At 40.0% G+C, this 27,048-nt stretch overlaps 1 protein-coding gene across 2 annotated transcripts in view; it reads left to right on the top strand.

Moving 5' to 3' along the window:
- MARCHF3 (membrane associated ring-CH-type finger 3) overlaps window positions 1-27,048 on the top strand; it is a 78,075-nt gene that overhangs the window by 26,819 nt on the left and 24,208 nt on the right. The window lies entirely within an intron of this gene.

Genomic DNA, 27,048 nt, shown 5'->3' with positions numbered 1-27,048 from the left:
AGGTATGGTATGACTGTGCAAAATATCTAGTGGTGAAGACGAGATCTTTTTTCATTTTTTCTTTCTTGGTAGGAAGGAAAATAACCAAGCTTTTTAGACAATGCTGTAAGAGATGCAGTTACTCTCTAGGACAGAGAATGCTACATTTGTCTTTTGCCTTTTTATAGCACTCTTTCTGGCCATGCAGTTTTCTTAATGGAGTCACACATCTAATCCTTTCAGCTGAAAGAAAAATTGCAGCATTAATGACTAACAAGGAGATAGGGCTTTGCATGCACAAGTGAGGACCTTAAGAATATCGTGGAAGGCAGCTGTAAATGATCAGATGATTGTGGCTCTACTAAAAGGATGAGAAGTCTATAAAGATGGAAAAAGATAACAAAATTTTGAAGTGTTTAATGACATAGAACAAAATCGCAGCTAACTTCTGCTCCCTTTACCATATATGTGGGTGCAGCACAGAGATCTTTGTTTTGTTTTGTTTTGTTTTTAATTTTTTTTTAATACTAACACAAGCTAGGGATCCAAAAAGAGCATAAAAGTACTCCCAGCTGGAAGAGCATACTCCATTGTTTCTGGGTCACCTTATAACCATTGAGCTGTTAGTTAAGGCATCTGTGAGCTAAAAGTGGTAGAAAAAGTTATATAGTAGTAAGCTGTTTGAAAATCCCGAGTTATGCGGAAGAGGGATGCAATTTACAATGAATTAATTTTTCTCCATTTGAATACCTCTATGGGAATAATTTTGCATGCTGTACAGTTTGTATACACAATTAGTCATTGCAGAGGATTCACAGGTACATTTTCCCAAGTTTTTAAGGTACTTAATTTATAAAGCAGGGTGGAGAAAGTTAAAAAAAAAAAGAATAAAGTTACCAGGGAAGCATATGTTTGTTTTTGAACTGCTAGCATTCAAAGGTACACAGGGAGCTATAGCACAGGAATTGTCATTTTGGGTTTAGAGGAAAGGAAGGAAAATAAATCCAGGGTGATGCCTGCTTCCTGATTTTGCTTTGCCTACATTGCTTTTCAGATATTGAAGTATGTGGCTGTGGTTTGGAGAGCAAAGGATTTGTACACAGGATTTGTATTTGTTCTTTTAAACCTTCGCTATATGAAAGAAAATGGGTTATATGCAGCCTACCAAGATATCTGGGAGAGAACAGGAAGCTGTTTCTGGGAGTGAAAAGTGCTTTTTTTTTTAGGCATGCTAAGCTTTGAAATCTCCTTGCGAAGCTTTCATGCTAATTATGTCAAGATTCTGTGAAAGTAAATGTAGTAGCTTTAAAAGACAGAAATCACAATTACTGATAGCTGCAGCATTTGAAAGTTCAAAGCTGAAGACCAGACAGAGAAATAATAGTCATGTATAAGGCTATGTAAATTTGACTACCTGTGTATCATCTAATTATTGTCTGCGTTTTGTTAGAGTAAAGGCTCCATTATGCTGTGTCTGCTCATGCAATATGTGTAATTGCAAAAGTACATTTCTTAAGTGCTCAAAACTTGGGAGGGTGGTTAGGGAAACAAACTTGGCATGCTGACTTTTTTAAGTTCAGAGTCTCCATGGAGTTGTACATGCTCGCCTCTTGATTCTGTTTAATATGGGCAGGAAACACTTTTCCTGTAGACGTTAATGAAAAACTTAAACTAAACTTCTCAAGATGCTTTTTCAGTTTTGAGGTGTCCTTTGTCGCCTGGTATTTGGTAACCACCTCATCTGCTCAGAATTATAAAGAGCTCCCCCTTGGAGCTATGTTCCTGAAGCTCATGTGAAAGGACTGAAGAAGACACATGCCCCAACTATCAAACAGATGAGAGTATTAGATCCTCTTCCAGTAGAAAATGATACCTCTAGGTAGAAGAGGATGGGTTTCAATTTTGTACGGTGAGTAGTTAACCTATGTGTTCACAACATAAATAACAACTCTTTATTTGGCCCTGTAATCTTGAGAAAACAGTATTTTGGGAGTGCAAAGTGACACAAAACTGAGTGAAGGAGCATTTTGTGCAATGTTAGTGTGGGTGTATGGCTGTGTACTTGTACACAGATACAAACTCACTGCTTCTGAGTTTTTTTGGGATTGTCAGAAAAGTCTTCTGGATACATTGTACTCGTTTTTGTTAAATAAATACACACTATAATACTGAACCACTTAAAGCTTTGTGTGAGTCCTTGGAATTCACTTAGTGGAAGAAGCAGCCGCCAGAAGGTAGCCCTTGTCCACAGGGATTTCTCAAGTAACCTGACTATGTTTAGCCAACAAGATCTCTCTGCAGGTTTGTGGGAAGTGCTAAACAAATAATCTTTTGATTTTACTACCATGAGTTCAGAGAAGCCGTTTATCAAGGATGGGAATAAGCAAATGGGTTACGAGTACTTGGTGCTTTCTTTTACATCACACAACCGAATGCACTTCTGCTTCTGCAGAATTCACTTGGGATGTTCTAGTAAAGCAATGCATACAGAAAGAGAGATACTGATAAGTTTAAGTCCCCTCTGTCCTTTTAAACAAGCTGTGGTCAAGCAGCGATGCTCTTCATAGTTTCCAGTGCTATTCTGGAACTATATTATAATTTCTAAACAAAACCAGGTATCATGAAACTGTATGTGAGCTTTTCTTGTATTAAAACTTTAATAGAAGAAGTAGCCAGCTGATCAAAAAAATCTGTCTCCAAGGCTTCATGTTTAAATAGTCACTCTGAGCATGCTAGGGTAATGCATCACACGGAAGTCTGTTCTTCCATCTGCGGGTCTAATGACACGTTAAGTTATAACAAAACATTCATTCCCAAGGCCTTGAAATCTTGTGCCCTGTATCACTGACATCATGATCCATTTCCTTCATGCATTCAGTCAGAGGCCTCTTATCAACCTGTTACTTTGTAAAATGGCTGCAGGACTGTGATGTTTCAGGGTTTTTTCCTTGTGGTTAATGCCAGACTTTTCTTCCTTTCATTTCCTTCCTTTCCTTTTCCTTCCTTCCAGTATTACAGAGCAAAGGGTGAGGAATTGGTCCTCTGAGAATAGAAATTTGTTTTCTTTTAAGTACCTACAGAAGTTCATGCCATAAAGCCTTAGCCAGTGGAAGAACCTATTTTTCCCCAACTATGTAAGTGAATGTCAAGACATTACACTAAAGCAGATTTCTCTTTTGGATCCGAGAGATCCAGTCCTCAAAGTGATGGAGGCAAATAAAACTGCTTGATAATAATCCACTGGTAGTCCTTCCTTTTTAAAATGCCTCTCATTTTGAGTTTGAGTATTTTCTCTAGCTAGGAGTTGATATGTCTTGCTATGTCCTTGTCTGAACTGCTGAAGAGCTCCTAACTGCAGGCGTCCCTCTGTAAACATTGTTTTTCCCTCCACATCTTGGCATTTTCTGCAGTAAGCTTTCTTTCCTCCCTGCAAAGACTTAACCCACCCCAAGCAAAACCAGGGTCAGAAACAAGTCTCACTGCAGGGAAGTTCTTCACCCACTAGTGCAATAATACAAGCCATCTTTTCCTCAGCAATTTTGTTTCTTGACAACATCTAACCAAACACACTTTGAGGTTCCTCAAAGGGTAACCAGACCTTTGCCATCTCTCTTCATGGGGCATTGTGCCCCTGTGCAGGCTGCTCTGACTCCAGCAAGAGCTGTTTGTACTTGTTCTGTCCCAAGCAGAGACAATGTCTGCTGAGAAGATGAAGACGACTGGACACACAAAGCAGATGCTCTCATTTTAAGCTCACAGAGATGCACGATGCTTTTGTTTTTTAAGACCTTTTAGAAAGCAGTTGCACTGTCCTCTCTGAGGTGGAGTACTGCCAGAAATGCTGAGTAACAGCACTTGGTTCACTTGCATTGATCTCTGTCTATGGTTTTAAGTGCCTAACCTTGAAATGGGTGGCCTGGATACTTATTAATTCCACAGCTAGGACGATGTCACAGACATACTTTCTAAGTAATCAGTTTCAGCTTTATCAGTCTTAGAAGCATTTATGATTAATTAGTGCCAGCATTTTGGGAACACTTGCAGTTCTGCATTTGTGTGGATGTACAGTTGAAGCAATGGTAAGTTCCTTTTCATTATCAAGTATAGAAATACCAATGTAGTAGGTGCTGACTTCCTGTCTGGCAGGTTGCTTGCAAATAGCATTTACATTCTTGGCTTTCCAGGTGTTTCTTGATTACTTTGCTAATCAGATGCATTTGCAGCCTGCACTTCCACTGTCTCTAAAGCACCTGTCCTTGAATGCAAATGCCACTGAAACAATCACTGAGCAAAAAAAGAGCAGAAAGCTGAATTTAACTAATATTTTGTATGATTGATTGCAGGGTTAGCTAAATTTTCGTTGCTGCAAATCTCTGTCCTGCTGTAGAGCTGTGGCAACTAATCTGTAGTGTAGGTACAGCATAACTTTAATTTTGGCATTCTGTAATCTCACCTGAACTGTTAAAAAAGCCTGCTCAATCTGCCTCAAGACTGGCATGGGCCATTTCTGGCTGACTTGGAATTTCTAAGGTTTGAGATAGGGAAAATAAAATTAGCCACCAAATATTTGACACAAAATAGCTGAATAACAAGTGAAGAATGAGAAAGAAGTAGCTTGATATTAATGTTGTCAGCTGGCACAAAGGAACTAAGTTTAACTGGTGTAAATTCCATTTGTTAGGATTATTAGCATTTCTGATTAGCAATTTTGTAAACTGGATTTCCAAGCCTATTCTGCAAGCATGCAGAATATATGATCTTGCCAAGAGCCTACAGAGATGGCCCTATTAGGAAGCGGTAAGATGATGATGGCCAATGCAATGGGGCCTCGCTTAACATCAAGAAAATCTTGGCCCTGTTAAAGTCTGTGGCAAACCTCTTCTTAAAGTCAGTAGATTCTGAGGTCAGCTGTAGGTGATGGATCAGAGCTGGTACTTTCTACCTATTCCAAGAGAAGGGAAGTTAATGATGTAAGATGATGAGGCCTCAGTGAGAGTTTTAGGAAAAAGAGATGTCACACAGAAAAAGGCAGTGAAAATTAGATACCACCTCAGTGGCTGGATCTACAGGATGGGTGGGGAGCTGACCACCTGCAATCTGGATACAGCTTTATGTCCTATGGGGCAGAGCCATGTGAGCACGTGGAAGCTGAATTAGTGCAGTGAAGGTGAAACTTTTTTTTTTTTGTTGTTCCTTTTGGAGAATGTTTAAGGTACATGTTAATGTGTGGTGCACCAAAGATACCTGAATGTCTCACTGGGTCCCTCACACCTGGTCCAGAGTAGGGGCAGTGCCAAATCCATCACCTTAATTATGGGCCTTAGTGACAGCAACTGTGTTTGCTAGGAGACTTATCATTTCAAATGCTCATGATGGTAGATGTGCTGAAGAGTAATACCAGGGCTCAATATTGGTGCCTCTTAAATTAGGAAAGCAAATGGCCAACAGCTTCCTGCTGTGGTGCTCAGACCACATCCCTACAGGAAAAAACAGCCCTGAGAGTTGCTGGAAGTAGATGGAATGCTCCTGGTGAAATATCTAGACTTTGTATGCTGAGAAGGTCACCAGGAAAGGATGTTTTTCTTTGTTTGTTTCTTCTGTTTATGTTACTTTATTTGATTTGCGCCTGACTAAACTCTCTCTTGCTGAGCATGCCTCACTGTCGGCTGCTGTGCTTTGTTCCTGTCACACACTTTACAAAAATCTGGGTTTTTCCCAGTCTGGAGCTTTAAAAAAAGCTGTCATTGTTTTCAGGTGTTATGTGGCTGATGCTGTTCTTGGGCCAGTCCAACAGCATGTCACAGGACCAAGCTGCTGGGCCCCATTTGGTTGCAATAAACTTTAGAAGGAAACATGTCTGTTGTTCTGTATCCCATTTTACTGTATGGAGCCTAGGGATGCGATTATTTAAAAATTTAAAGTCTGAAATTAAAAATAGCATTCTTTTGGTTAACTTCAGCCCTTGTGGAAAATAAGTAAATACTTACATATGCAATCAGGTCAAATACTGTTCCTGAGAATACATAGATCTCTTTTTTTAAAGAGAATAAAATAAAGACATTAAAAATCTGTGCTTGGCAGAAGGACAGAAACATTGGATTACACCAGACACAGGTTTAAGAATAAAATACTGGTAGATATAGTATTAAGACTAGCCCCCCAAAAAACCATACCAAGCATTTAAGATGAAATAGATAAAAAATTTGCACAACACCCAGCCTCTGCACACGGCCAAAGCTCAAGTTACTTCCCACAAACTCTAACAAACACAAAACTTCTCATACAGAGTATTGAAAGCCTCCCAAAATGGAAGTAAATTTATCTCTGAAAATATATTATTCTTCTTAATAAGTTAAGCACTAAGCTACAACACTTACCAGTGGTGAAATAAAGCTTATACCTCATCAGATATTAAAGCAAAAGCTGTATGTGGTAAGTTATAGTCCAAGTTAAATTACTGGTTTGTCTGCTTTTTAAGCATGCATAGAGGTATGCAAACATGAAATGCTTTATGCTTTCATAAAACCTAGCATACAGAGATTCCAGGAAGGTTTTCTAAAATTGAAGTGAATTAGTAACATGATGCAACAGTCGCATCTCCAGCTCTCTGGATTATCCTGAGTTTTCCAGGAAAGCCTGCCTTCTAAAAAAATTGCATTAATATAGGCATCGCTTTAATGTGACCAAAAGTCCTAGTTTTGTGTCACATTTTTCCTTACTAAGTGCCTTTAAAAAGTACTGAAAATGAAGCATAAAACTCAATTTGGCTTGCGAAAACTGCCTTTCTTCCTCTATTACTCTTTTAATTGAAATACAATGTTAATTTCTACCAATTAGAATGTAAGGAAGCAAATGTTACTGTGTTGTAAAAACAGGTGCAGGGGGTCTGTGTGAAAATCCTCCTGGCTATAGTGGGGTCCTGTCTGCAGGTCATTGCACACAGCAGCCCTGTAAGCAGTGGGATAATGCAGACGTGCAGCTTGGACAAAGTGTGCTGATCCCCAGACTCACCCATGAAATGAGTGAAAGACTGTGTCAGTTTATGCCCAAACGTTAAGTTTTATAGGAGGGGCCCAACCTTTTCCTCTGTAAATGCTTCTCCATGGTTACGTGGCAAAAAAGCCCCTTCACAAATGTCCAAGATGCCCTCTCAGGCTTACTCAAAATAAAGTTCTTTTCACAGCAACATCATTAGAAAAAACACAGTATAGAGAATAAGTGGTTTCATGGATCTGGGATTTATTCTTTGGAGTAATTAACAGCTCACTGAACTGAAGATTTGGTTATCAGTATTGTCTGTTCTTTGTGGAAGAGTAATAAAATTGGTAATAGTTGCCATTCATTTTTATTTAATAGAGTGGTGAGGGTTTTTTGTTAGCAGAACTCAGGAAATGAACAGTCTTGTTAACATGTCCTGTTCTAAGTTGTTGGTTGTCTTTGCAACATTGCTTTGCCAAGGACAAAATAATAGAAAATAACTTAGGATAATGTAGTCTAGAAATTACTTTCACCTGAAGAGTTAGTGTATTCCTGTTCTGAACGGATCCTGGAAAAATGAATGTTAATTAACTGACTGGTAGGCATTTGTTTTAAAGAAAAAAAAAAGAGGGAGAGAAAATAATGTTATTAAAAGAGAACAGAAATATCATCTGGTTTTAATTATTCAACAGTATTCAGTGGTGATTAATCATTGCTGGCATTACCAAAGCAAAGACAAAATATTTAGTCTAACGCTTTGTAAAAAAAAAATCTCTAAATGCTGAAGTCAGATCTTGGATCCTTTTTCTTTGATTCTTACAGATCTTTACTAAGTTTTATCTTACCTATCAACATTCCTAACAAAGTCAGAAACTCAACCACTTGTGCACAAGAGAAATAACCTGTGATACTATCCTGTAATTATGTATTATCCTCATCCATAACTTTTCACTATCATATTTGTTTTTCAAAATAATGCACTGAATGATTTATGTAATGATCTTTCCAGCTATGGTATGTTAACATGCTATTTCCCACAGCTCCTGCCATGAATACTCACTGCTTGTCCCATGGAATTGCCAGCTACTTAAAGTTGCTCTAGTTATTTCCGCTCCAGACTGAATGACTCTCAAACCCACAAACCACTTTCACGATAGTCATGTGAACACTTTCGTATTTTTTCAGTGTTCATGTATTTGGACTAAGCTGTGGAAGTTGAGCGAGCATCTTTTTTCCCCCCTCTTTTAAATTTATTTTTCTTTTTAAGATTGAATAAGTCTGGTTTGATTTGTCAAACAAAACTGCTGAGTTTTGAGAACCAAATATCCTTGTCTAGCTATCATGGCTACATGTAGAGAAGCACAGTGGCTTGGATAGAGCACACTGACTCTGATGGGCTCTTTTACATCTATTCAATTTTACTGATTTTTAAATTTTTTTTATGTTGGCTGTTCTGTGGGAGATGTGGAGGCATGTCATGCCCTGGGGCAATCCCTGCAAGATTGAGGATTGCTAGAATATGGAAAAATAGTCAAAGCCATGAAATACATCGGTGGGTCATGCAGCTTGCCAGAGGACCTTGATAAACTGCTGCTCAAATGTTGTGTATCTTTTTAGAAGGAACAGTTAAAAAAAGTAGAAGCCATGCTTTCCTTCGTGGTGGAAGATGGGAGTGGAGATGGCCACTGGTGTCACTTGGCCCAGCTTTCAAGCTCATGAGCTTAGAAGTGGCCATGTGCAGATCCCCCTTTGGGAGTTGGGAGAAGAGCTCCATTTGATACAGTTGACCAATGCTTTTTTTCATATTCTGTTACATTTATATTAGTCTGCCCAACCTTTGCAACAGCTGTTGTAGGACCAATGGGCATGTATTAAAAAATTAACACATAAAAATTGTAAATGTGGTCTCTACATAGAAATACCTATAGTGAAATAGTAAGCAAAAGAGACTTCTTTCTGACTTAATGATGACAGTCATGATGAATAGGCAGGCTTTGCAGAAGGTGAGCCAAAGGATACAGGCAACTGGCATAGAACTTTTATTGACTGATATTTGTTAGGATGTGACAGTAAACACAAATGAATAAATACTGTTGTGAAGCTGTTACAGCCCAGGCAGTCGCAAGCATTTTAGTTTTGGTACTTTATAAAAAACTAGTGTAGAAAAAAAGTGTACCATATTCCAGCCCTGCAATGGGATTTCATCCTACATTTTAACTTTTATCCAATGATCATGTTGTAGCACCATATAGTGACTGCCAGTATTCATTGGGACTGTCTTCATCGTTCCTTTTACTTCTCTCTTAAGTCCCTCTGAAGGGGCAATACTACCAGCTAATGCTCTTGGTGCTGGGGAACCAAACATCTGCATGGGCAGTGGGGTAGAAACTTCTGCGGACAGCAGCAGCTGGGGATAAGGTCTGAGGACAGTCAGGACGTATGATGCAGCTGCAGAGGTGGACGCAGTTGTTCAGCTCTCCTTTTCATTATTTTAGTAGACATCTAACCAGGGATTCTTACACGTTGATGTGCAATTCAGAGAGTTAGCACCTAATAAGGGTTTAAAGTTGCACACTCAAAAATGGTGACTGCTGCTTTGGGATGGTCAGTGTGTGGTGCCTACCCATAGCTTGGAGTTCCTCACTGATGCTTAATTCTTCCATTAAGCCACCATCAGTGATGCGAAGGAAGAGGAAATAATCCAAGATGTTTGGATTGCAGGTGAAGTGCAATAGATCTTCCTCTTTTTTTGTCATGAAAACTGAGCTCTGATATCCCAGTGCTCATTGTAGTTGACCAGTGCTTTATCTTGAGAGACAGCAGCATGAGGCGAAGTCAAAGCTGCAATAGTCCGCAGTCCTTTCTTATCCACGTGGTTCTTCCTATCAGTGTGAGAGCGACATGAAAACTTGCCTTGGCATTGCCTTGGCATCATTTTGAGGCCTTTTTGAAGTTTTTTTCCCCTCATTTCCTTAGTCAGAGAAAATGACCCTTGGCTAAAGTTGAGTAATATTGATCATGTAAATCAGGGATCTGACCCATTGTTTATTAGTGTTTGCGTAATCCTTTGAAAATGCAAACTGCAGCGTAATTGCTACGTGTTCCTGCTCTTCCATAATACTCCAGTCGCAGTTCTGATTGACTGGTGGAGATTTTATTGGTGGACTTTGGCAGTTGACTTTTGCCAAGACTGGAGCGACAAAACCAGAAAGAGCTAGTTCTGTGGCTGGCACATCATCATACTCAAGGGCAGTCTTGTGTCCCCCTCAGCCAGATGCTTTACAGGCCTCACTGGGCTGAAGACTGGAAGATTGGTTTTCTCCTAACTAGCTTAGGGTTTAGGTAATTGATTTTCTGAGGGCTTAAAAAATAAAATAAAATTGTAAATCTGACACAAGGTCAGTGTTAGTTGTTTGCTTATCTGCTGTAGGCTATTCGTGAGAAGCATCAAATACATTTATCTCTAAAATGTTTGGAGATAAAATGCTGTAGCAGTTCATGTTTGTGGCTGGAATTAGTAAATATACAGGGCTTGTTTAAGCTCTCAGTATTGACAAAGTCATCATGGTATCTTCACACGAGGACAGCCTTGCAGCCTCGTCGTTTGGGCTGTTTGAACCATCAAATTAATCTTTAAGGTCTGATTCCCTTTGAGCTCAGGTCTCTCTGAAACAGAATAAAATAAGTTCTGTGGATGCCACTGGCGACGTTATGAACTGTTACAGAGATCCTCAGACTGACTCTTCCTAAGGTGAGCCATGCAAGGGCCATGGGGGCTGAAGAAGCTGCTGGTGTGGACCCTCGGCTGACGGAGGCCATCCTGCACGAGGCACTTAGCTGGGCACTGCAGGTCGTGAAAATCCGGCGGGCGGCGGCAGCTGAATGTGGCCAAGGCGAGAGCCGGCAGCTGGACTGCAAAGCTTGCAGGGGGTTATCTTCCTGGATGCTTCACGAGGAGCCATGCTGGGCATTGACTGGACCCCAGGCCTCTGCACAGGCTGCTGCCCAGAGCTAAGGAGTCCACTCAGAGCCTGGCATGCTTGGAGAGCTTGACTTTGGGACAGATGTCCCAAGTGGCCATCACCTAGCATGTTGTTTATGATACTCCCTTTCTAAAGCATGCACAAGAAGTAACAGTTTGTAGTATGAAAGCTTAAACCATGTCTGAGGAGACTGGTGCAGCAGGGGGAGGAGAATTACTTAGTGTGAATGGGAATATTAATAAGACAGAGAATAGGCTTTGTTTTCTAGGACCGTCCCCTGAAGATGATAAAATCTTAAGAAGTTGGAAATTGAATCCTATCTCTTTCTTTTCCCCTCCCAGCAAAATGCAAAGCCACTTTTTCATGACTGCTGAAGTTGTAGTTCAGTAAGGCTCTGACTTACTGCACGGGTCTGTGCCAAGACAGGCAGGAAGATGAATGTGGTAGCTAATCTTCCCATTCCTACTTTCCTCCTACTTGTGCCTGTAACCTTTCAATCCATGCAGCTCAATTGCGGCATAAAAAGATAGTTTCCCTTATAGCAGCTTATTTTAAATTTAGGCTGTGCTAAAACTCGAGAGATCAAAGTGTTTTCAATAGCACAGGAGGAACTCATCCATAATAAAGCCCTTAAAGCTAACTTTGTGGCTGTAAGCTGACTTCATTGCGCAGGAATGGTCGGTCAGTCACTGATTGTGACTATAGGGTTGTGTTGCAGAGGTATGATAATCCTGCTTTTAAGGACACATCTTGGGCTGGAAGTAATTGGCAGCTGCAAGGCTAGTGTGGGCTTTCAGCTGTGACCTACAACATAGAGGTAATTCCTAATTGCTGTTTGACTGCCTGTCATTCAGGTGCTGCCCATATGAACAGCCAGCTTTTTACACAAACTGCAAAAAGTGCAGCAAGGAAGAAGAAATGGAAGTACTTCACTGGACATTACTATTGTAATCGTTCTCTGCTGCCATTAAGGTTTAGAAACTAACAAGCAACTCTCTCAGTCCTTTGAGATATTTTGTATATGTGCATGTTGCTCTTGCTTGCTCTTGCTCTCTCATCCACTGTTAATATTCTAGCTCATTTTACAGGTTTCAGACAGAGTTTGATCTGGTTAGTTTGATTTGAAAGCTTCTGTTAACTAAATCAAAGTGGAATAATGAAAAATTACAAACTCAAGTGACTGGCTCAAGTTTTACCATGGGAATTGACGTTTTCTGTATGTCTGTGTGTTAAACCCAGATGATACAAAGACATCTTAATCCAAGCTCATTTGGGTAGTGGCTGACAGACCTTCACCATTTGCTTGTTCACACTTGGTTAGGAGCACAACATGTTCAGGAGTATAAGCAGGTACATCTTTTTTTTCCTCCCTGAAGACTCAAATGGCAGCGAGTGCCTTCCATTTGCACAAAAAAAATTGAAGAGGTGAAATTTGCCACCATCTGGACTCCCTCACCTCCTGCTGCACTGGCCTGTTGCAATTAGTTGTTTTCGCTGAGCGTTAGTCTCCTGTTGTTTTGCTTTCAACAAGACTCCTGAGCTCTGGTGGGGGCAAGGTTGTTCAGTATTTTGGGGCTGAGACAGGGAATTTTCTACCTCTGTTTTGCCTTTTTCAGCTCTGCTTGGCAGTTATGAGCTGATGGCTATATGCAGTGAGACAGATAATCTCAGTTTAGTTTCTGGGAACACTTGGTCACAAATACCTATCCATAATTAGTCCATCCACTGGCTGTATCAGCAGCCAGGAATGTGATGTGCGTGAAGCAGATACTGACTGTCAGAAAGGGCAGGTCTCACAAACATTAGATGCACATACGTGTTTTAATTATTGCAAGGATGGGACTGTTCAGCTTTGGAGAAAAGCTGCACTGGGGAAGGGTTTGAACATGACTTTGGCTTACTTTCAGCTAATTTTTGTCACTCTTTTGAATCAATATGTTCTTCATTAGGGTTCCAAGTAAATTGTATGCCTGGAGGATATTACACAGACAAGTATGTCAGGAGCATTAAGGTACGTTTTATAAATGATGTGATATCAGGAATTCATTCTGCATCCGCAGCTGTAGTAAGAGATACACTAGGAGGTAGAAAGGAAGGAGAGCTGTTGGAGGATGTAAGCTGCCTAACAAAAACACTGGGGATGGTTTAGATGGAAAATTGAACAAACTTAAGGACAAATATGACTAACTGAGAACAATGCCCAGATGGTATGGGAAATGTAATTAACCTTTGGCAATGCAGCAGTCTCAAAACGATGAGACAAAAAAGATTCACTAGTCTACTAAGATGTTAATACACAATACAGATCAGCTTTTCTACTTCAGTATCAATGTTATTATAAAATACATATGGAAAATATACTGAGACCCAGAAGCACCCACTTAAAAATGCAGTAGCCAAAGACAAGAAAGGTAAAAGTGATGGAGATAGCCTAACGTAAACCAGAAAATGATTGACTCTTAGTTATCCAACTTACAGGTGAAAAAATGATGCTTCTAGCAATAGAGAAAAACTAGGAGACACGGTACTTAATGAGGAAATTTGTTTCAGTGCTTCCCTCTAACAAGGTGTACTTTCTTTCTGACCTGACAGGCTGGTAAACCTTGGGATGCCATTAAACTGATAATGAAGCGCCATGCTAAAAATAGCCTGTCTGCTTTTTTTCTGGTTGCCAGAACCAGCAGAATCATCTGTGTAATCAATTTACTACTGAGTTTGAGACATCTCTGCGTGGAAGCCTCCTGGGATGAGAAGTGTCATCTTTTCTCTCTGTCACTCAGAGCAGAGTTCAGTGCTCATCATGTACTAAATAAGCAGATAGAATTGGAAACTAGTCATTTGATCCTGTTTGTTTGCTCACCATGTTTGGATTATCATTAAATGTGCTTTAAAAGCTTAAGCCTGAGCATTAATTGAACCAAGGAAAGTGCTCTTCATAGAAAATGTGGTATGCTTGTTTATTCTTTTAAATAGCATCCAATTTTATGCAACCCCTTTGAAGCCAGATCCTCAAACTTCACATTTCATGGGCTATGTAACTATAAATGGGTCTCGATTAAGAGGCAGAACTAGAGTGCCTAGCTAGGGCTATTGTTTAGACTTTTAAGGTTTCCATTTTTACGTTTCATTGGTAATCATCTCTAACTATACTCTCTTCAACTGCTGTGTATAGTCACTGGACCATAGGTGTCACAACAGAAGATAGTCACTGAATAGACTCTAGAAATTTCCACAGTCTTAATGTGAGGTAAGGCTGGCTGAAAATAAGTTGTTTAGAGTAGTGGAGGGGACAGAGATCCACAAAATCCTGCGTTGTGGAAGATGGAAGTTAATCAACAGGCTATGGAAATCCTACGTCCTAAACCTCTGTCACAGTGTTCCTCCTTACCTCCCTCACCAGCAAGCAACGACAGGAGGGCAAGTTTTGTCCTGCTTAGGAGCTACAGAGGAGAATCTTTAATTACTTTTTTTCTAAGAATGGATAATGTTTTGGAGGGTGAAGTAAGTTGGCATAAGGCATTGCTGAAGGCAGATAATTATTTTATCTTAGCTTTTATTTCTGGCTGTTCACAACTTCTTCAGAAACTCCAGAATTTTGCAGCACCCTGAGGCAAAACTTCGAGCTCTTTAGTTATTTTGCCCTTTGGCAACAATTAACTTCATTTAGGTTTGCCTGCAACAAAGCCAACGTGCTCAGCCAAGTTCTAGCATTTCCACGCTCCTGGATGCTTTCTGTGCCATCAGTGATGCTTTATGATATGCAAAGTGGTATATGTGCATATCATAAAGCATCAAATATGTTTTGATGAGACATAAGTGAATCTATAATAAGATGCTACTTTAAAAGGGTGGCTGGAGGAATATCATAGTCATCACATCCTCAGACCTAAGAAGACCAGAGACTGGGCTTTGTTATGGAATTTGGCCGGAGTCCCTTCATCATAGCCGTACGCGTAGGCTGAACTCCAAACCAGAGCATGTTGGCACCGAGGTAATGGCCCACTTCTCTCTAATACTATTCTGTGTCCCTACACATATTAGGCTTGACAGACACGCTTTGTCTTTGAGAAGGGGAAAGTTACCTTTCAAGTGATAAATAAACTTCAAAAGAATTCATATTCAATATACATTGGTTGTGGGACTGAATATTTGCTGTTGATGAATGTTGGCCCTTTAGATATGGGTATGTGTTGATTTTTTAAACTCGTTCTGGCCAAAGTAACGTAAGTAAATTGTTTCATGATTGTGAACTGGGGTGTATTCCTGTGAAGTATGAGCATGAAGCCTGATCCAAGAGGCATTGAAAGAGTTGTTTCAAGGCCATTCAAAATGGACAACTACATATTTCTTATTTTTTTTTGTTAGAATTGTCCACGATGCAAGCAAGAAAGATATTTTTCTCAAGGATCTGGGACTTGCTACTGCTGGATGCAATTTTCTAGACTAGTAAGACCACATTCAAAATTCCTGGAGCTGTAGAAGACATTAGATGAAGATCACAACTGATGTTATCTTAGTAATAGGGGGGCCAGAATCTGGCTACAATGGCTAGCTAGGAATTTCACCAGTTGAGAGCGCTATATAGTGGTATAAATCAGCTAAATGGTACTGTACGTGTAGCCCCTGAAGAAATAGATGGCAATGGTACGACTTAGACAACAGTTATTAGACTGCTGCAAAGCTCTAACAGCACTGGCGCAATCTGAGATTTCATCATCAAGCTGTTTCACTATCACAGTCCTGTACCAAGCTTATCATGGGCATGAAAGAAAATCTGCATCTCAGGGCTGATTTCAGTGCAGAAGTCACAATAACACAGAGATTAAAATCCCAACTGAGATCAGCACCTACTCCAAACTTCCATTGCTGTTATTTCTCATAATATTAAGGATAACACCTAGTTCATGTCTAACTCTTGTTCTTACTATTTTTCTTGTTGGTATTTCTCTTGGATTTGGATAAGGAGAATAATGTTGTCCAGTCAAATTTTACCTATGCGGTTTTGATTTAGTTCCGTCTTGTGGTTTTGAATCACTAGTGCAGCATTTCAGTAATTTGCTTGAAAATTACGGAATAGAAATTGGGTTTTATATGCTTTGTTTACAGCAATTATTTTTCATTCCCAGGTCTGCATGTCAGGTCTGATTTGTTTGACCCGTGCCACGTTCATTTGACAATGACTAAAAGCATTCTTGGTGTGCTTGTTGCTGGAAAAGGAATGGGACTGTCCGGTCCCTGCAGCATATAGTTTTACACAGCACAACACATATGCATGTAGAACTAGTTAGTGTAGGGAACTATCACTGGTTTTCTTTAACTTGCAGTATTCCCATGTGTTTGTCACATCTGGAGTGATCTCTAGAACGCAAGTCTTGGAGTTTGATGAAAGACTCTTTCCCCCCAGAATTCAAGTTCAGAGGGAAATCTTTATGTAAACATTGTAGAAAACCACGGAGTCTACATTTTGCTCCTGCTGAGAAAAATATACTCTTTTTGTTCTCATATTAGTGTATCTTCCTTTCTGGAGGAAAACGCAGTGAGAGAATTTTTAGCTGCTTTTGTCTGAAGGGTAAAAAGAGAAAAGGGAAAAGGAAAAGAGCTGAATTTTGAGTAATTTTTCTTTAAAGAATGTTTTCTTTTTTTTTAAACAATATTTTTGGAAGACTAATTCCCTTGTCAGTAAACATCAAAAGCTCAACTACTGCCAGCTAAAACACTACAAGATAAAATAATACAAAGTAAATTCTCTTTAGTGAAGAAGGGCTTGTTAGATGACACCTTCAGAAACACATGGGGTGATCACACAGTCTTAGAATGAGAGAAAGCATATATTTTACATATAAATATGTTTGTTTGGGGCATGGTTTCCAAAGCATCACATACAAGCTAAGTTTCATGTATTTGCAAAGTGTCATCAGCTGATTCATTGCTGAATAAAACATGAGAAGACTTGAATCGCCCTCAAGGAGTCTGGAGTCTCATTGTGGTACTGACAAACACAGTATCTAGGGGAGAAGAGGCAGAAGTATTCCCTTCCTTCAGCTTAAGTTTCCATTGTACTTAATGCACGTAGGCTTCAATACAGAGTACCAGACGATGCTTTTACTAATGCAGATATCTTGCATAGAGCACTACTGAAAGGCTTCACAGGGTAAGATGTTTGGGATGCATCACATAGGAAGGAGAGAGGTGCTCCGTACAGGAAGTAAATTTTAATGTTAAATACTTATGCAGACGAAGACTAAGAAAAAACTAATTAATATAAAGGTGTCTGAATGATTTCAGGTTAAATTACAATGCATCAAAACAGAGGTATTCAGGAGAAGGTGGTAATCTCTGTTTCTCTATTTCAAAACCGAAATCTTAAAAAGAAGTCATATTCATTTAGCTTCTAATGAAGTTTTTGTTAGCAAGTGTAAGACTAACGTAGCCGATATTGCTATACTCTAGAACTAAAATATAAACCTATTAAAAAGGGAAATGTTTTTAATTTTCTACTTATTTTAGGTCGAAAGTGGTTTTAGTATATTTTTTTAACTTTCATACATTCAACTATTTTTCCATCAATGGTGAGGACTATAAATGTGATATTTTTAAGGAGATCATATTTGAGTGCAGTCTCAACTGCAAGAGCTGGAAGAATCAAATATACTAAAAGCGGGCAAATAATTAACTTAGCAACAATGAACAAAAGAATTAGCATTTTGGTTAAGCTATCTGTAGAAATACTGTGACTATATTTCTCCAAGTATTCCCCTTTAACAATTAAAAACATTTTGCTTTTTGTTTTTCATCCCTGGCTCTGTTTGCCCTGCAGTTTTCAGACTCTTGCCTCCATCACCAGCCAGCGCTGCCTGTGTTCTCTGTCGTGCAAGCTCTGGTACAGAGAAGTTGCTCGGTCATAGTCCCACTCGAGATTTATGCAGACTAGACCACTGTGAGCCATGTAAAACCACAGGTTTACAAACTGCTCCCATTGTCAAAGAATTCATTTACACAAGCTTTACACGAACAGGATTTCATTACTAAACGCCAGGCATGAAGTTAAGGAATATTTACGCCATTTGCAGTTGAAGCAAGTCATTTTCAGCTTGACCTTACCTGGTCAGGAATAATCAGTTGAATTCAGCTGATGTTTACCTGTGTGAGCAGAAAATAAAGCACAGTTAGGAATTTATTATGTGGGACAGGGCTGTAATTCATGTGATGTTAGCAGCCCTCCTTTAGCCTTGCAGTGGAAATGGTGAGAGCGATTTTTGAATGTTCCCTGAGGAAAACATGGCCTTGGGAGTACATAAAGATTTAACTTTGAGCATTTTCCCCTGAGCTTCATCCTACAGCTGCTGAACAGTAACATTGAGTCCAACGTAAAGCTGGGAGAGGTCAATAGTAACATTTCCGTCAAATGCAGCACATTTGGATCAGGTCTGACTTGACTTGTTCTCTTAAGACTTTGTATTTAAGAAAAACTTTAAGACTTTGTATTTGACAGAGACATTGGTCCTCACACTGTCTTGGTCCTCACTGTCTGCTGAAAAAATAGTTAGCTATAAAACATCAGGATGTAGTAGGTGTAATTTCTGTTGCATTTCTTTGGTGCACTTAGCTGCCCCAAAGTATGCAGATGCAATGTGAGTCCCATAGGGCGTGATGAGATGTGCTGTGTGGAAGGAACATCCCATGCTCTTGGATTATGCTTTTTCTGATAAAACAAGCACCAGAAATGAAGGATCTAAATAGAAGAGAGGCCAAACAGAGTCCAGAGGCGCTGAATGATCTAGTTAAAACTGCTGCTGTTGGAAATTGCAAAAGACAGGTTTTCTGATGAAATCCTAAGTACTTGCAGAGAAGGGGATTTCTGAAAGTTTTACGGTTCCTATGCTAAAGGAAGTGCAGTATCAGTAATACGTATTATGCAAAAAAAATTGCCACTCTTCAGAATGAAGTACGTAGTGATTTTTAGAGATGAATCCTGGCTTTAAGGGACTGACATGGGATTCCTTGTCCTTTGGCCCTTGTTGAAGAGAATAAATTCTCATGGTGTGAGCCTCATCTTGCAGGTTTTAGGCCAAGAAGTAAACATACATGTCTGGCGTTTGATTACAAAATCTGCTTGTCTCATCTGTATAAAGTGATCTAGTTTAGTAAAATGAAAGAGAATCTAGAACTTACTTGCTAGTGCAAAAACGAGCTACCAGGCCTCTTAACTTGCAAGGTTTCTGCATATAAGTAGATACTAATTCTGTCACTGCATTTTGGTGCTTAAGTGTGAAAACACTTGAGTTTAAGCCATGTCCTGGGATGACACAAGGTGTAAATAAATCACTTGGAAGCAGTGATTCAGGGCAGTGCCATCCCCGCACCCCCCTGGGGGAAGCCACCCTTCAGATTCATTCTGGGTCACACCTCAGGAGCTGTATTTATTCATTAAGACACATCGTTTCTGTGGGAAGCCAGACTTCCCAGTTCGTACCTACTAATCAAAAGAAATGGAGAAAAGCACTGTCCCAGCACTTAGCATAATTATGGCAGTAATCATCATTTTGCAGCCTTAGACTTGGTCTTTTTGTAAAGGTAGCTTTGGATTCCTGCTGGAGGGGTAACTCATGCACTTGTGGCTGCAGCCTGCAGAGGGCTGGCGCAGGGTCAGCCCTGCTCCCCAGGTACAGCCACTGCCAGGCTGGCAGAAAGGAAAGGAGCTGCCTGGAGGAAGCTTTGTCTCATTGTCCTCCAAAATTTGTCATTAAGCAGGGCCAGAATAAGCAGAAGGTTTGTGGGCAGGAGTGGGGAAAGAAGGGAGGGGGAGTGTGAAGGAGACGTGGCAATGAAAAAAAAGGGAATTTAGGAACGTGTTAGGGTGAGCGCCTTCCTCCGTTTGCAGGGATTCAGCCTGAGTGCAGTCACCCAGAAATAGGTGCAGGCAAGCCTAAGCCTCCAGTTGCAAGTATTCTTAGCTTTCCCAGTTAAGGAAGCTTAGTAAAAAGATTTTTATAGTGGCAAGCAGCATAGAGGAGGTTGGGGAAAGAAGCTGGAAAATACTTAATCATTTTGACTCCTCCACTCAAGATTGCCAGCGAAACTACTACATCCTTCCTCACTGAGGATACTGATGTCAGAGCAGCCTGTCTTTAGTACCCCCTTCCAGAGGAACCTTTACCACTCATGCTCCTGTCCTACTTCCCTAATACATCAGGCACGATGCACAGGCACAGGATGTCACCCAGTGTTCAGAAGCCAGGGTACGTCCCGCTCCAGGGAGCTGAGCACTCAGAGGACCCTTAGACCAGAAGAACCCGTGTTGCCAAATGGTGTCTGGACTTGAAGCCGCAACAGCCGGTTGTGTGGGCTGGGGTAACTGGAACAGGGTTACAAGGAGTGCTGGGTAGGCAGAGAGGAAGACGGACTTCAGCAGAGCTTGTGCATACGTCCGGTGCGTGCAACAAGCAAGTGTAGGTTAAGTGGCTATTCTGGGAGTCTGGCTCTCAATACCAACCTCTTGCCAGGAATTTACAAATGCAAAATTGGCAGTATATACAGAAACACTCGTTTATTTCCCGGATTATGCTTAGTAAGGGTGCAATTAACCACATTAGGCTATTTTATTCATGCCTATGTTCTACCAGCTTCTGCAGGCACAGGGAACCCATTCATGCAAAGGGCAGTTGTGGAAATACTGGTTTTCTGCAACCTGCATTGCTCCAGAGAGCCTGGAAGCAGCTTGTTCAGCTCAGGAGGGAAAATCTGTTGGCAGCACCATTCACTATGCTGAATCATAACTTCCTTCTGTTTGTCTAGTAATCCAAAACATCTTCTAGGAAAAATGAGACAGGTTTTGCATTCCAACTCCTATGAGAAAAGACATTTCCACTAGAAAAGACTAATACTAGAAAAGAAAATTTATGTCTGTCTTTATACTTTGAAACTATCATTACTATTTCCAGATCAGTTGTAAACTGTATTTGTATCTTCTGATTTTTATTATTAATGCAAGACTAAAATGCCACCAACATAAGTACTTATGGTATGTATTATCATGTGACATCTTCCATTTTGACAACAAACAAAAGCAGAAAAATCCAAGCAAAAGACTTAAGTTAGTGGCTGTGCAGACATATAAAGCAATTTATTGAAGTCCACAGTGCCAAAAAGGTAGTCCGTTGCTCTCATGAAAAGTGGTTCAAGGTTCAGTACATAACAAAAAAACATTGATTTATGGGTGGGCAGTGATTTTTTTAAATGCATCCCAATTTTTTAAAATGGGAAGGCTCTTAAGGACTATTCATACTGAACTGCTTTGTGCTACTGCCTCAGATTAGCACTCAGTTCTTTGATGTGCTTGTTTATAAAATTACACTTTACATACAGCCTACTGCGTGGTAGTTTTTAAGAGGCCCTGGAGCTCTCTGCAGTCAGACCAGCTGAGCAGAAAATGCTATCTACAGCATGAAAAATTAGTCAACTGTGGGCTGAAACAGCCAAACTAAAATTACCTAATATCAGTGGCGTTCGGTATTGCACTCCTTTCTATATGTTGACATGCTTTAAAGTGAAATCTTGCAAGGAGTGTAAAATTTACCACCTTCCTCAACTGGTAAACAAGTATTACATCTTCCTCTTGCAGCATTCAATTGTCTCTCATAGCTCCTTGGGAGGGTTTGGTGGTGGTGTTGTAATTGTTACAAACTGAATGCTGTTGACCAGGTTGTATGGATTCTTAACAAAAATGTTCTCCAACATCCTTCCCCTGTCATCGTGTCCCAGAACTGCTGTGCCCCCGGTGCTGGTTCCCCTCTGCCTTTCTCACTGATGGCCTGATGCCAGTGAGTGCTTTGCACCTCTGTAGTGAACAGGTTAGGCAGCATCTTATATGTCCTCCTGTATACTAAGCCACATGTGACTATCAGATGTAGGAGTTATTTCATCTTCACAAGTTGCAGAAATTAATTTTTTACTCTGGAGGCCTTAAGAGTTTTATATGCACCTCCTGTGGAGTTAAGATGTTTTTGCTGAAAGTATCTGTACCTTTTAATTTCCTTTATTTTTTAACAAACAGAGCAAGCGTACCAATTGTACTCATCCTTATGTCTACTAAGGCTGTAGGAGAGCTGGCACTTCCCATTATGAGTTCTGGGCTTAGCTGCTGTAAAGTCTTACTTCAAAGAACAACCCTGGTACACACACAGGATCACGCAACAGGACTGGAACTGAGTCCAGAGAAAAAAGTAAGAGTAGCTGATGAGCTGGGGTCTCGGGGAGGCAAATGCAGAAGGGATGAGGCATGGCCAGATGCATGCCACAGGGGACAGGAGCAGCAGGTTGGGAGCACAGGCCGTGCCTGCCCTTCAGGCATCTCCATGGCGCAAGGTTCCTAAGCTGTAATTATCAGCTGACAGTTGCGACCTGATTTCTAAGAAACACACTGACAGAAGTACGGATCTACCCCCCATGGTGGCAGACAGCATCTAGGGCTACAACTGGAACAGCCAGTTACTCCATTAGTTTCTTTACTCAGTAGCCTCAGTGGGATTGAAACCAGGAGGGGATCCATGCAGCTCTGTGTGGTGGAGTGTGGAGGGAAGAGTCAAGAAACATTTAAAACAATTCCAGCTATGAAAGCCTTGGAAATGACGTACAGAAAACTCCTTCATAAGTGTCAGAGTTCCTAAAATAAGAGTTTCAGGTGCCCCAGGGTGTCGTGCTCTTCTAGAAAGGTTCTGGCCATGCCATCTTCACAGTACCCTGTGTTGTTTCTTAAATGGTAAAAAATTAGGAAGTTTCACAGCACTCTGGAGTTGAGAATTTTGGTTGTTCTTTTGCATTTTTCAGTGGGAAGGTGAATCTGAGAGACAAAGCAGCAAGCCATCCAGTCACTGCAATGCTTGTTTTAGTCTCTGGAGCGTCTTAACATTGCTGCTCCCAACGGGATGGGGCTTAGTCACAGCTAGCTTAACCGCCTAAGTATTTAGCTTCTCACAGAGGTTTGCCAACGAGTCCTGACTTCTGTCCTGCTGTAACTAAACCCCTAATAGTAGTTTTATTAAAGCAGAGGTCTTTTGTGCATAGTGGCTTATCTCTATAAGGATCATGCAAAGTCAGGATAACTGGAAGATGGACACGTTCTGTATGGAGAAACTAATAGAAAAAATTGACTGTCTTAAGAGGCAGGATGGCATAAAAATATTGTCTAAACCTCAGTGAGGGAAAGATGAGTTCCTGTTCTCCATTTCAAAAAACATTGTATACACTGTAATACTTGTTTGATACGTTTGAAGCCAGTGAAGAACACCTTTTTCACACAGCCTCTGGTAACTATATTACAGGCAACTTTTGAAACCAGTAATTTGTTCATTACTTAGAATGCAACAATTTGTTGCATTTGTTCCTAATGAACTAGGTTTGATATAAGAAATGAAGGCGGAAGACGTTTCTCCACAAGGTGCACCGTTCTTCCAGATTGCAGTAAGACACAGAATTGTATCTGTGCTCCAAATCTGCTGACCTGTCCTGAAGTAAAAATCTGTCCACGAACACAAGTCACTGGGGGCTAAAATGCTAGAGTAATCTGTGCAAAAGCGATTGGTTTGTACCTGCAGAATCTGTTGGGCAGACTGAGTCAGTCATGGGCCCATGTAGGAGACACGGCCCTATCAAGTCACACAATGTCAGTATGTGGCTAGGTTTCACTGCTGGCCTTCAGGACAACTAGTTTGCCATTTCTACTTGGTACTGGATTGTAATTTTAATCTGGAACACTGGGCTGTGGATAGAGTAGAAAGACAAGCATTCTTGTGGCATGTGAAAGTACATAAATAGGAAACAAAAATACATCTCCAAAAGCTGTTTTTTTAAATAATGGCTGTGGTTTTTTAATAATGCAGTATTTCTTGGGAAAATGTCTCCAGATGGGAAGGTAGTGGTTTTTCATGTATGTTTTTAAGTCTTGAGGCTGATTGATGCATGCTTGAGTTGCATTTCTTGAAACTAATAGGGTGACTCATGGGAACATGGAGTAAGAAAGGTGAATGGATTTCCAGGTTTGAAACTGCATGACTATGAGAGATGCAATATGTGCTATTCTTAGCAAAGCTGCTGAAAAAAAAGGAAAAATGAGCAATTCACACACAATCTCTACATGAATATTTGTTTACCTTTTGCAACCCACTGCTTGAAGTATAAGATCTTTTTGTCTCATGCAAATCTAAGCCACTCACAGCTTCAGCAAAAAAGCACCACTGCTTAAAAAAGTCTACTGTGATAATTTAACTAATCAGCATGATAATGCTTTATGGGTTTAAGAAATGAGGTCAGTTCATGCACAGTAGGAAAAAGTGCAACAAGGATTCCAGTTGTAGATGCTTATTGTAAATGTAGATGGTTTCTTCTTTAAATTCCTTTTCAGGGCAGTAATGCTAGTTTTTAACATCTCATGTTTGAGTCTAATTCAGAAAGAGTAGCAGTGCCTTGCTCACTGGCATTTTTTGAGTCTCATGGTTTCTCTTGATAGAGAAATTATAAATCTCTTAAAAAGAAATACAAACATGGGAAAGAAGATATGCTATAAATACCTTGCAGCATATAAAGAAATGTTTGTTGAGCTCAGTGGGGACGTACTGTTAGCAATAATCAGCAGTTGACTAAGCCCAGAAGTATCTTGTCTCTGAAACAAAGCTTGCAAGTGTTTGGTGGCATTTGTTTGTGGGGCTAAGCCACTTTTCCAAAATATTTGCATTCATTCATATAACGTCAAAAAGAAAAATACTTCCAGATACCTTTTAATAACTACTGAAGCCCTAGAAAGCAGTCTGGACTTTGGAATGATTTTAAAAATGAGGCAGGGAGGAGAGGGCAGAAAGAGGCAAGATAATCAGATTATGTTGACTTACATTTTAACACTGGGGGTAGCAGCCAGCAGATCAGAAGAGAAAAAAGAGTGTAAGTTATCCCTAACATTTGCTAGAATAGCATCCTGTAAATTATTACGGGGCAAAGGATGTAGGTTGCACTTGAATCTTTTACCCAGCTCCAACATGACCTCAGATAATTTGCTTGAGTACACTGCATCTCATTCCCTTCTATAGTTTCTTGCTTCACAGTGACAGCTAGGTTTAATTTACTAACTGTATGTATAGTGCCTGCACTTTTTTTGAGGAAATAGCATAAATAACCACAAACTACTGTGATCATCTGCATCTGTAACTGTGTAAATTGAACAAGGGAGTAGACTTGTTATTATGAGACTTGTGCTTTTCATGTCTGTAAACGAGAGCGCTGAATGCAAAAGTAACAGGAACGTATGTGAGACTTGCAGTGGTCACTGAGGGGTATTTACTCCATAAATACCAGTGAATGAAGTGGAAGGAATAAATCACAACTAGGACACTCTAATCAGCGACTAATAGAATGCTGTTCCAGTATGTCCTCGCACCAGGAAAACCTGTACTGACCTCTTTCCAGGCAGGAATTTGAAATTTCTGAGGACACAGAACAACTCTGAGACTTTTACAGCTTCCCCCCGCCAGCCACCCCCTGCTTATGGTACAAAGAAAATACATGCAATATCTTTACTTTTACTCTGATACCCATAAACCTATATATATATATAAACCCCAGAATATATATAACGCACTAAAAAAGAATTTTTTCTTATCTCAGTATTTTTCAATTTGTGATCATTAAACAACCCTGGAAATGGGATATTTATATAGCTGATTGAAATAATTGCACAAGAGGGTGAAGAGAAGAAATATACCAAGAACTATACACTTATCAGTGACGGCTGGAAGATAGCACTGAAATTGGAGAGTCGCTCTGGAAGACAGTTAGACTTTGCCACCTCCCATCAGAAGATCTCATGTCATGGAGGTGAGAAGAGGGAGTCAGAGACTGGTACCAAAGGCAGAGTGGAAAAACTAGAACAGGGAAAAGATCTGGTTTAAATATTACAGTAGTAAGGTAGTCTTAAAATAGATTTTGGATAGACAAGAGATGTGCAAGAGGAGTGGGTGTAGTAACACAGAAAAGAAAAAAAGAGCTAATTACTAGATTTCTTCAAACATACATCCATCATGCCAAATTCAACCGCTTTTCTCTGAATTTTCTGGCATCTGAAATAAATGTTGATATTCTGGCTTCCCCCATTTAATATTGTATCTCTCCCTAAATACCATCTAAACACATCTTCCTGCTTTTGTTCTTAATTTTTTCTCTTCTGTTAAGATACTTGTGACAGATTTCCACCTCTCAGATGAAAAACATTCTGACAGAACATAATACCTACATATGGGTAAATACTGACTTTGGGGCTTTGTGGATATTAAGATTTACAATTCCTTAGTGTCAGCTTTGACTTCAGATTTGCTTAGGATCTCTGTGCTTCTCAGGACAATTAATCTTCATTATTTACCACAGGGTTCAGTATTAAAGCACATATTATTTAATTCTATAATTGTATTACTTTCATGCACATACACTGATTTTGTGTGAAAATGATTCTTCTGAAATCAGGAAAATATGTTGTAACTTCCAAATTTCTTTAAAAAAAAGAGTTAAGTAGAAAGTGGTTACATGTATTTGCTATGCCAAAGTGGGATATCAGTGCAGTACTGTACACAGAAATTTGAATTAACATCATTGCTGGGATACAGCTACGTTATTTCTGGTGTGCTTTAAAGCTTTGCATTTCATTGCATCATCTGATGCTTCAGCAAATACTCTGAGCTCATCAAGTGGATGATGGATGTGTTTGTAAAGGCTTGGATGGTCACTTTATACGCAACGATAAACCCGCTGTTGTACCTAATGAGGTCAGTGAAGCAAGCAGAAAAGAAATATATAATTCTTTAGCATGGGTCTGTAAGCATAGTACTGCCTAGGCTTTTTAAGTTTAACGAAGCAGCTACTCAGCTGCTGAATATTCTTGTTAAACAGTCTCAGCATGGATTTTAAAACTAAAATGTTGCTGATACCATGGTCTCCTTGGAGAGTCTGTGGCTTTAATTCTCTTAAAAAGTCTGCATCTTTTATGTGTTAATGGTTTTGAAATCAGCCATTTGCTTCATTTTCATTGTAAATGAGGGCCAGAGTCTGATTTCCTTCCCTGTTCTCTGAA

Source organism: Gymnogyps californianus, chromosome Z (genome assembly GCF_018139145.2).
Source record: "Gymnogyps californianus isolate 813 chromosome Z, ASM1813914v2, whole genome shotgun sequence".
In the NCBI taxonomy this organism is placed as follows: Eukaryota; Metazoa; Chordata; class Aves; order Accipitriformes; family Cathartidae; genus Gymnogyps; species Gymnogyps californianus.
This window is presented reverse-complemented; position numbering and strand designations above follow the sequence as displayed.